The following is a 12,500-nucleotide window of genomic DNA, read 5'->3' as shown; positions in this document are numbered from 1 at the left end:
CAATTTGATACACAAAATGTATTCCTATTCTACAGTGAGATGTCATCAAGGAACATTACATATATATATATATATATATATATATATATATATATATATATATATATATAAAGTTGTCAGTGACTGAAAATAAATTATTATTAGAATTGTAAACTTGTACATTATCCTTTTTACCCAAATTATTAACATTATTTATTATATTCTGTAGGGTGGGAAAACACTGCTGATCTGGTAGTACTTTGAATTACAAAGAAATCTCTACAATTCTCACTACAGAATGCAGAGAATACAAATTCCTACACTCTTTTCAGCTAATGCAGAAAGTTTAATATAATAATCATTATTATCCAAACAAAGTAAGTTCATGTGTTGCCATGTAGCATAAATAATCTAATCATTTTGTACCCAACTCAGGAATCAAACAGACCCTACCATGACATACTCCTTTCCTACTACAAAATATTTTCCCTTCTAGCGCTTGACTCAGCACATCAACCCTAGAATAGACCACTAAACATTTTTTTCATTTTAATTGTTTTACCTTTGTAGAGTATTCATTTCTTTTCCCAAGTGCCACCTTGGCAGGTCACTTGTCTCATCCGTCACATAGGCATAACTATGCTCATTTAGTAACCATCAGAGAAAGTTAATATTAAGCATTATACCCTTTGTATTACACAAATGAATGTCCTAAAATAATAGACAACTTGCAACTTGATTTCCTGAACTTATCTAAAAAGGAAAGGCCAGCTTCTTAGGGGTTATGATGGACCACTTCCCATTCTCCTCGTCTTTCTTTTTGGCTCCCAATACTGGCCTGTCTGTCACCTTCTCCTATTTATTGTGCATTCCTGGTATTTGGCATTGCATTAAGTCATTTGAGATTTACAGTTTTTCAATTGCTCCTTGCCCTTAAAAGATAGCTTGATGGAGTGAACAAACACAGGCCAATACATTGTATGGCTAGAGTCACGTGGTTAGAAGAAGAAATAAATAAGATCAGAATCAAAGCAAACCTTCACACAGTAATATTTAGAACCACTTAGTGGTTTTTTGTAGAATTTCTGAAGTATTCATGTAAAAGAAATATGTAACAGGTAGTTGACATCACACAGAAGTGATCAGTTACACAAAAATATTTCATTTGTTTTCATCATAAATGAAACAATAGAATAGGGTTGAAAGCGTAAGTAAGATAGTATATTAAGTAAAACAAATAATTTGTGAAAGACAACAATAGTACAAAAACAAAATTAAATGAGAAATCTTACATATTATATCCCTTTTAAGTTCCCAAATTGAAAAAGAAATTAGAAATTTCAGATATTTCAAAATCCAAATCCACCACTGATATCTGTCTTGAATGCTTTTTGAGAATTTACTGTACTTATATATTTGCAGAGAAAACTGACTCTCAATAGAAATGCAGAGACATGAGGAGTGATGGTCCACTAGTTAATCAGTCATCTTGATGATATTAAGCCCTTTGTTATTATTAAATTTGAATCCAATGTTATTATTATAAACTGAAACAAAACATCAATCTTACAAATCTTAAAAAAACTTTCATGGGGAAAAATGATATCTAAATGCAAGTTGTATTACATTAAAAAACAATCTGCTTTCTAAATAAATCATAGATAAAATAGGGCACATTTTAATTTTTTAAGTAAAATGGGCATATTGCCATAGATGACTAATGAAGCAAGGTAGTTTTTTATCAAGATCATAAATTTATGAATCTTCTTTTATATTTTACTACTTTTATTGTTTTGTAAATTTAATGTGGCTTGCATTAGAACCGTCTAACACACGCATGTATTTTTATACATTATAGAAGCTGGGGAAATTGAGCAAGGGTGAGGAACCTTGTTGGAGGAGGTGTGTCACTGAGAGTGGACGCTGAGGCTTCAAATCCTGTAATATCTGCAGTCCTCTCTCTCTTCTCCATAGCCAAACTCCTACTTGTGAATAAGAATGTAAGCGCTCAGCTAAGTCTCCAGCACCATGTGTGTTTGAGTGATGCCACACTACTGTCATATCACTCAGGGGGCTCCTCCACTGGAACAGAAAGCCCCTATAAACACTTCTTAAATGATCTGTCATAGTGCTTTGTTACAACAGTTGAAAAATAGCTCAGACCACCTCATATGTAGCAAACATGCAGCTTGACATTCATGTGGGTCCTGAACAAATGGAGCAGGGGGCTATCCCAAAAGCTGTTGTCTACAGAAGGCTAGCATGACCGTCCTCTGAGAGGCTGGATCCAGCAGGTGGCTCAAAGGGATGCAGAGACCCTCAGACAAACGTTGGATGGAGTTTAGAGACCTTTATGAAAGAGTTGAAAGAAGAATTGAGGGCCCTGATGAGGATAGGAACTCCACATAAAGACCAGCAGAGTCAACTAACCTGGATTTTTGGCAGCTCTCGGATACTGAACCACTAACCAAAGAGTGATCACAGGCTGGACCTAGGACTCCAGTGCACATATGTAACAGATGTGCAGCTGGTTCTTCATGTGGGTCACAACTGGATCAGAGGCTATTGCTAATGCTGTTCCCTGTCTGTATAGTAAGTTCCTCTAGGTGAAGTGTCTTGTCTGTCCTCAATGGGAGATGGAGCCTGCCACTGCCATGGTGGGGACATACCCAAGGTCACCCACCCTCTCAGAAAGAAAGGGTGGGGCTGTGGGAGGGGAGGACTGGTAAGGCAGCAACTGGGATATAAAGTGAATAAAGAATAAAGGAATAAAGAAAGAGTATAATGAAAACAATATAGGGTTAAGAGACTGAAGGAGCTTAGGGGGTTTGCAACCACATAGAATGAACAATATCAACCAATTAGACCCCCCGAGACCTCCCAGGGACTAAACCCCCAATCACAGAGTATACATAAAGGGACCCATGGCTCCAGATGAATATGAAGCATAGGATGGTCTTATAGGGCATCAATGGGAGGAGAAGCCATTGGTCCTGTGAAGGCTTTATGCCCCAGTGTAGAGGAATGTCAAAGTGGTGAGGTGGGAGTGGGTGGGGGAGCACCCTCATAAAAGCAGGGGGATGGGGGATAAGATAGGGGAGTTGTGGAGGGGAAACCAGAAAAGGGGATAACATTTGAAATATAAATAAATAAATAAATCCCATTAAAAAGAGAAATCAGCTTCTGTTCTTCATGCATGTGGTGTGCGTGTGTGTGCTCATGTACTTGTATATGTGCATCTACTTGTGTATGTGTGTGTGTGTGTTGGGGATCTGTGTGTGTGCATGTGCATTCCTGCAAATGCATGGGTGTGTCTATATGCATATACATGGGCATGTATGAGTATGTCTCTCTCTGTGTGCATGTGTGTGTGTGCATGTGTGTGGGTATGCTAGTGCTTATGTGTGTGAGAACATGTTTATTTTACAGAAATCTAGAAAAGAAATTAAATTTACCTGGGCAAAAGCAAGCTTGTACAGTCTGCTGCTGAGGAACATGAAAGTTCGGGAATACTTGATACTTGAAAGTGAAAGTGAGTGATAGGGAGAAAATATTTATTAATATCTATCATATTACTGTGTTGCTTGGTTTGATATAGTGTTTAATATACAGTATCTCACTTTTTTCAAATAAAACCCCAAACTCTCTATATGCATCACAAAAAGAAGAAATGTAGAAATAAAAATTAGTTGTCTAGAATAGTGTTTATCGGGCATCGGATAATTGATACTCCTGTACCTAGAGTGAGGTGGGAGGGGAAGAAGAGTGAGTTTGGGTGTGTTGAATTCCATTTCTCAGGAGATGTGTTGTGCAGTTATCTGAACATCTATTCAATTTCACATTGAATTATTCCTCTATAAGACTGAGATCTGATCTGCTTATTCAGTCTTCAGGATTCTTCAGGAGCAGAAGTAGAATCATATTTACTCTAAGAAAGATTATCCTCAGGTCACTCTTTCTCATCAAAATGCTAACAACAATCAAACTAGAAAGCTTGGGTGAGAGAGAAAAAAAAAGAAGCAGCAGGAGCTATATAGAAATAAAGTCACATTTAAATGTTCAGTGTTACAATTTCAGAAGAAAAGTGAATTCATTATATTTCGACATAAATTTTATAGTGTATGTGTATGTGTGTGCATGTGTGTGTGTTTGCATGGTATGTGTGTGTGTCGATATAGGTTCCATATGTATGCTTGTAAAGGACAAGAGTGGTGATCGATTTCTTTCTACTGCTGTTTCCTTTATTTGTATGTATGTGGGGTGCATCTGTATATACATGCATGTGTGTTTTACTCACTATGACAGCTTGCAGAGATACTGGAACCTGACATCAGATATCTTCCTGTATTAGTGTCTATCTTGTTTTTTAAGAAATAGTATTCACTGACTCATGGGCTATTTTGTGTCAGCTGGGTAGCCAAGCATCCCCATTGATCTTTCTGTTTCTGCTTCCTCAACAATGGGACTCCAGAGTCATGCCACCACTCCTCATTTTTACAGTGGTTTCGAAGACAAAAACCCAAGTGTTCGTGATGCCAGACATTGTCTTAAACTTATGCTGGGGAGATGCCACAGCTTGTAAAGCTTTGTTATATAAAATTATAGGCTTGAATTTAGATTCTCAGCAATCATGTAAAAAAACAGTTACAGCAGTGTACAACTGTATTCACAGCATGGTTTAGGAGATAGGAGGGCAACTTAGATGCTGGCAAGATAATTTATTTAAATTGTGAAATCCAGGTGGAATGAAAAAAGTCCTAGGTCAAAGGTAGGGGAGGGCAGCTGATGAAGAAAACTGTTGATCACAGGCTTTCATACTCATGTGAGCACATATGTATACCCACCTCTTTGTCTTTTTCTGTCTCTGTCTGTTTCTGTGTCTCTCTGTATGTATGTCTCTGCCTTCTCTCTCTCTCTCTCTCTCTCTCTCTCTCTCTCTCTCTCTCTCTCTCTCTCTCTCCCTCCCTCCTCTGTCTCTCTCTTTTATACAAAAACACACACATATGCACACAAAATTGCTCTATGGCTATTTCACTTAAACTTATAGTTCATGAACTGTTAATTCGTTTTCTTTGAGTATGGGCTTTCTAAAAGTTTTTTTTCTCTTTGTTTATCACTTTTGAAATAGCATAGGACAGTGAAAAAAGTTAAGTAAATACTTGAGAAAAGTATCTTCCTTAATATTGCCAAGAAGCGTACATGACAGAATGTAGGCAAATGACTTCATTTGCAACTTGTTTATCTAGTAGAATGTATATAGTATAAAACAGAAGTTTCAGATTTATAGCAAGAACTCCATGGTCAGAATTCTGACTTAATCACTCACACAATGTGTAGACATATTTCATGATTATAATGTAGATAAAATAGGGTATGTCTTCTTTTGTATCATACCATGTTTTTTATTTTTCCTGCAGATACTTTGGAGTTCACAAACCAAAGGCTATTTATATTCTGACAGTGTTTCAAAGTACTGAATATAGAGTCTGAGAAACAAACAAATAAATCTCTAATAATTGAGTTCAAAGACCATAACTGGTTGCAAGGCATAAATTTGGGGTAGTTGGCCTTCCCAGTGCCATAAAATAGTAGGTCACAGATGGATACTGCCTACTAAGGTCACTGTTAATAGCAGGATGAGGCTCAAATCATAAGTTAACACAATAATATGGCATTAAAATTCATTTTCAGAGTGGTGTTTAGAGCAATTATTCTTCATTGGAGTCTATTAATATGATTAATATTGTGTAAAATATTAGGATTAGTGGATAGCTGGAGTGTTTCTGTATAAAAACTAAACTGAATGGCATGATCTTGGAAAGTTCATTATATTGTAAAAAATAAGACATGGAAAATTCTAGATTAGAATGCAAATAACAAATATAAACATTCATCGTATGTTAACTCATAATACTTCTTTCAGTATTTAATCATAAAATTACTGGAAATAAGGCTTATGCACAAATTGAAATTTTGTATGTAAAAACGTAGGCACAAGAACATAGAAAATTCAAGCATACGTTTAATCATATCAAAGCGGTGATCTGAGCACAGAGAAAATATGCTACCTTTACCTGGCACTATTAAGTGGAACAACATTGTCTTATAGCTGAGAAGAATCTGGAAAACTATTTAAAATAAATATAAAATTAAAGAAATAAATGATGTAAAAAATTTTTGATGTGTCAAAAAATTATCAAATTAATCATTAAAAGGAAAGCTTCTATTACAGAAGTTTATAAATAATTTCACATAAAAGTTGCAAACATATTTCTATTTTATCTTTACCTATCATCATAATTATAGGTATTGGACATACATGAAGAGAGAAGGAAGACAGGTAGCACACTGCATCTTGAATATTTAATAATATTTTCACATAGACTAAATCCATTCACATCACTAAGTACTAAGCTGGGTGGAAATCACAAAATGTTTTTACGTCTCAGGTTTATTGCTTCTTTTGTGAAGTGAGTCAAATAACACCATTTATGGTGATTTGTGAGGTTTGAATAAGAGAATATGTGCAAGAAGTTTAGTATTCCTTAGTTCATTTCCTTCCAATGAATACAAAGTGCTGTTAAGAGATGTTGGAACATATTTCTATTGTCCTCCATCATGGAGATATAAGTGCTTCTTATTAGAGATTATATCTTCAAATGTAAATGCCTGTCTTTTAAAAAAAATTTATTAGATATTTTCTTCATTTACATTTCAAATGCTATTGCAAAAATCCCTTATACCCTCCCCCTGCCCGGCTTCCTAACCCACCTGGCTTCTTGACCCTGGAATTCCAATGTACTGGGGCATATAATCTTTGTAAGACCAAGGGCCTCTCCTCCCAATGATGGCCGAATATGCAGCTAGAGACCAGAGCTCAGGGGGTACTGCTTAGTTTATATTGCTGTTCCTCCTATAGGGTTACAGACCCCTTCAGCTCCTTGGATACTTTCTCTAGCTCTTACATTGGGGGCCCTGTGTTCCATCCAATAGATGACTGTGAGCATCCACTTCTGTATTTGCCAGGCACTGACATAGCCTCACAAGAGACAGTGATATCAGGGTCCTGTCAGCAAAATCTTGCTGGCATATACAATAGAAATGCCTGTCCTTTAGTTTTAAAAAAAAATCTGTATGTGGTTTTTAGACTGAGTCACAGGCAAACATTGAGACTTCAACCTACACCCCTCACAATTAGTCACTACTTTCAACATTTGAGAATCTGTGGTATCACTGTGAAGTTCAGGAAGGAATACCAGTAAAGGATTCAGGATAGGTATAGTAATTCAGATTATTTCTTACAGTCTAACTCAGTACTTATGAACTAAGTACATTTTGAACCATAACCATCTCCACTGGACTCCATCCACAGATTAAAACCAATCTGTACTCCAGGTTTTAATCAAAACAAAGTAATTGTGGTTGTCCATGTCTGTAGAATTTGCAGAAGCAGGTGATAAGATTAAAGAAGGAAGAAGAAGAGTAAGAAAGAGAGAGTGAGTGAGAGTAGAAGAGAAAGAGAACGGGGGAGATGGACACGCACAGAGAGAGGAGGGGGGAGAGAGAATCCATTCTATGACAGATGCATATATTTATACATAAACACATGATGTGGCTTTAATAAAAGCAGTGTGACCTCTACTGTCCCCATATAAATAAAGAAAATAACCAATAAAAAATGAGAGAAATATTCTGATTCTCTCAAGAGTAAAACAGTTTCCAGCTTATCATTTGATATTATTAGAAATTTAGTAAATTTTACCATTTGTCCTACTGCAGATGGGGATTCAAAGATAGCTGTGATTAAAAAACAATGATAAGGTAACCTTAACACATGACCATATGAGTTCCTAAGAATTCTCTAACTCCAGTCGAGGTCCCAAACTAACTAAGAGAAGCCTGCAGGTAGATGAGTCACTCATCAGTACAAACATTTTGCGATTATGTTGGAATACAAATATACCTCAGAGCAATTGAAAAAGGAAACTACAAAAAGCAAAGAGAATCTGGAGAAATCCCAGATTTCTCAATAAAAAGCATGCTTTTTCATATTACTCAACAATTTGTCTTTAAATTCCAATTGTCATATGTGCTCATGTCTAGCTATGGAAATAAGTAATCTTACCATAGTTGTTTATTCCAAACACATATTCCTATCTCTTATAATTTCTAATAATAAAATGGAAGCAAAAGTATACTTTTTTTATTCTCTTAATAAGTCACTTTGAAATAAGACTTAACTACCCTTGTGCTAATCCTCACAGGAATAAAATTATTAATGATCATAGAGCATTTGAACGAACTTCAGAAAGTATGATTCTAACCTTTCATACTTCTAATTAGATTGCTACCTCTCTGGAGTCCACTCTCCTTTTACAGTTATTGTGATTGAATTATACTTTGCAAACAAACAAAAAATTCCCAAAGCTTTTAGTACATTGGTTCAATATAATTTAATAAGAGAATATACACATTTGAGATAAAGTACTCAATTTCACTACCTAATTTTCTTTAATTTCACTTGAATAAGTTTTTACCCACTAGAATAAACTAATTCAACCACTTCCAACTTTCATTTTCTTATAATCTCAATATATCCTATTTCTGCTGTTAACACTGTCATTTGGGAAAATTAAAAAAAAATACATGAAAAGCAACATTGTATTTCAATCCACACAGAAGCACTTTGAAGAGGAGAATACATACTTAGGAAACAGGAAAATATTTTCTAAGGTGATGTTTTAATTAAAATCAACAACAACAACAACAACAAAACCCTCACAATTTGGAGTCATTCGGTGTCTCAAAACATGCTGATGTTAAAAATTGATATGGTCTGTCTTCACAGAATATACTATGGCCTCCTCTCACAGACATTTGAAAACTTTCTTTGCCCCTCAGTATTCTTCAAGAGTTTTGTGAATACAATGATGTTTTTAACTGGTAGAACTGCTGTAAAGTACAAATGAGAAAGCATGTGCATGCATGAGTGTACTGTTTAATAAAAACAAGCAACACTTCATCATTTGGCTGTGAGTATTCAAATATTAATTTGTATTTAATCATTACTAATTTACTCATCTAAATCTTCTTCAAAGAGTACTGGTAAATGTATGCTTCACCATAAGCCTGAAATTAAGAGTCACGCAAATATACACTCATAAATACCCACACACACACAAGAAATACACACACACACACACACACACACACACACACATGCACATGTACACACACACACACATGCGTGCATACACACACACACACACACACGAAAGAGAGAAAAAACAGAGATGGAGAAAGAGAAAGAAAAGAGAAAGGAAACTGTGAAATGCATGCTTTGATATAATTAAAATAATCTGATACAAAATATATTCAGATATTGGAAAATTTTGTTTGCAGTAAATAAAATTCAATGCGTGAAATTTACTGAGTAAGTCATGTGCAGATTTTATTCATACTATTACACATTCCAGAAATGTTCTAAACATCCTAATACTCTAAATATTCAGTACTTTTCTGTATTGAAGGCTGTTGCATAAACAGGAGAGTGGATAGTGTTTTCTCCCATGAACTTGTATTATTTAGCATTCCATGTTATGGTAAGTGTTATAAGGTTAATAACGAGTGAATATCAGATCCACCAGTGTGAACAGCTTTATTATATGTGAAATTTGATCAGAGATATCAACAAAATGAGAAAAAAGATATGAATATTATTTGAAAGGGAAATAAACCTCACAGGTCCTCGAGTAATATAGGTTTCTATAGCACTTTCTAGGAAAGTATGCTTAAGATGTTACAAAAACACTTTCATACTGTGTGCTAATTAAATATTGGTAATTGTAGTATGTGAATATCAATATGCCCAAAGTTCTTTGTCAAGGTTAATATTTGTACCTGATTTTAAATACTCATTCATTTTATTAACACTTTTTATGCTGCCAATGTTCTTAAAGAAAACTCAAATATTTGTTTAAAGTACTATATGAATTTAATATCATCAACATACATTATTTTATATTGTCATTCAAAATTTATATTTTTTCAGATTTATTCTACTAAACTATATATATATATATATATATATATATATAGAGAGAGAGAGAGAGAGAGAGAGAGAGAGAGAGCCATGGAACAGCCCATGCATATTCTCAGGTTGGTGGCTTAGTCACTGGGAGCTCTGAGGAGTCTGGTTAGTTGATATTGTTGTTCTTCCTATGGGGTTGCAATTGCCTTCAGCTCCTTCAGTCCTTCCCCTAACTCTGCCAATGGTGTCTTCAGGTTCAGTCCAATGGTTGGTTGTGAGCATCTGTCTTAAGTGCTGGCAGAGCCTCTCAGAGGACAGTTATACCAGGATTCTGTAATAACTTCTTGGCATCTGCAATAGTGTCTGGGTTTGGTGTCTGCAGATGAGATGGATCCCAAGGTGAGGTAGTCTCTGGATGACCTTTCTTTTAGTCTCTGCACCATTTTTTGTCCCTGTGTTTTACTGTAATCCTTTAATAGGTTACAAAACTAATGCTGCAAAATATAGAATTTCCATGAAATTGACAATGTTCACATTTTATCTCACACTCTATGTTCTGAAGGTAGTGAATTCAAAGAGATTATTCAATATTACAAACCTCATATTATCACAAAAAATAAAATAAAAAATAAACAGCAATACAGGGAAACTCTCCATAGTTTCCAGGCAGATCATATATTTATAGATTTTTTTTTCTTAGTTTGCTCATTACTCTTTTATCTAAGTACATTAGTTACAGTTTCTGTCGCTGTGATAAAACACCATGACAAAAAAACAACCTGAGGAAGGAGGGGTTTATTCTACCTATTCTTGCACAGTGCTGTTCATCACCAAAGGGAGTCAGGATAGGAACTCAAACAAGGCAAGATCCTGGGGGCAGGAGCTGATGCAGAAGTCATGGGTTGTGCTGTTAACTGACTTGCTGGCTCAGCCTGCTTTCTTATAGAACCCAGAACCACAAGCCCAGGTACTTCACCACCCTTAATGGGCTGAGCCTTCCCCCACTGATCCTAAATTGAGAAAAATTCCGTACAGCTGAATCCCATGAGGGCATTTTCTCAACTGAGGCTCCCTTCTCTCTGATTATTCCAGCTTGTTTCTCAGGGACAGAGAACTAGCCAGTACACTTGAACTTATGTTTTCAGCATGCATATTTCAAGAAAATTTACAAATGCACATGGAATTCCAGTTGGCTCGCTCTTGTCTTGTGGTTGTTGTGTCAACATGTAAGCTCTCAGTGATGGCTCCAGCACTGGCACCATGCCTGCCTGCCTGCCTGCCTGAGACCATGCTCACTGCCATTCTTTCCATGGACTTATCTTCTACAACTAACACCTAAGTCAGTGGTGCTTCTTTCAATAAGTTGCTTTAGTTATTGTGGCTCATCACAACAATTGAAAAATAACTAAATCATATCATACGTGTAACAGTAGTTAGGAACTGACTTCAAAAGAAGACAAGGAAGAATATATAGAAATGTTTGGAGAAAGAAAAGAAATGAGGGAATGAATTGAGCTATGTTATCATCTAAAGGAAAAGAGGAGTAATGAAAGTCACAAAGATATGTGGCATCCTGTCAATAATAATAATAATAATAATAATAATAATAATAATACAAGGTGTGGTGGCTTGACACAAAGAGATACTCTAATGTGCCAACAGAAATGAAGGAGCAAAATGTTAATTTTTATAATGACTATGAAACCCATCATGTTTAATTTCTGAAGCCTTTAGATTGCTCGTGGTATAAAAGTCAATTGTATCTGTTTGTTTTAAAAGGGCATTTTTTGGAGTTTGTGAAAGTTTTATACAGGATTTGATCCTATTTTAAGCCCGCTCACAAATTTTTCCCTTGTCTTTACTCCCTAGCCAACTTTAAGTCCTTTTTATATCTAACATTTTAAGACCAATCAGTGCTGCCTAAATATTATTAGATGTGTATGTGTGTTCTTCCACGTGAGAGTTACTCCCCTACTAGTGCTGAGCTTTTAGAGAAAGTGGCCTCTCTCTTGCTCTCCCTGCAGCTACTTATTCCTAACAGCTCCATGATTAGACAGGAATTGTATGCCCAACTCTATTCTCAATTCTGAAATTTGGTCTAACGTGGGCTTTTGCATATTCAAAGTATGTTGTTGTAACCATTGTAAACTGTTCTTAAATTCTAATACATTTGCCTCCATTATTTATCTAACTTATATAAGCTACAATAATTTTACTATATTAATGTCCATGTACATAGATGCAATGAACTGAGCTGAAAGGATTTATAAGTTGTTAAAAAGCTGGCTCAGTGGTCAAGAGCATTTGTTACTCCTGTAGATGATGCTGCTTCAGTTTTGATCTCCCAAATGGTGACTCACAATTATCCTTAAGGACTTTTGAAGGGAATACAAAGCCCACTTCTTCTTCTTCTTCTTCTTCTTCTTCTTCTTCTTCTTCTTCTTCTTCTTCTTCTTCTTCTTCTTCTTCTTCTTCTTCTTCTTCTTCTTCT

The sequence above is a fragment of the Mus pahari genome, chromosome 12 (assembly GCF_900095145.1).
Source record: "Mus pahari chromosome 12, PAHARI_EIJ_v1.1, whole genome shotgun sequence".
Taxonomy (NCBI): domain Eukaryota; kingdom Metazoa; phylum Chordata; class Mammalia; order Rodentia; family Muridae; genus Mus; species Mus pahari.
This window is presented reverse-complemented; position numbering follows the sequence as displayed.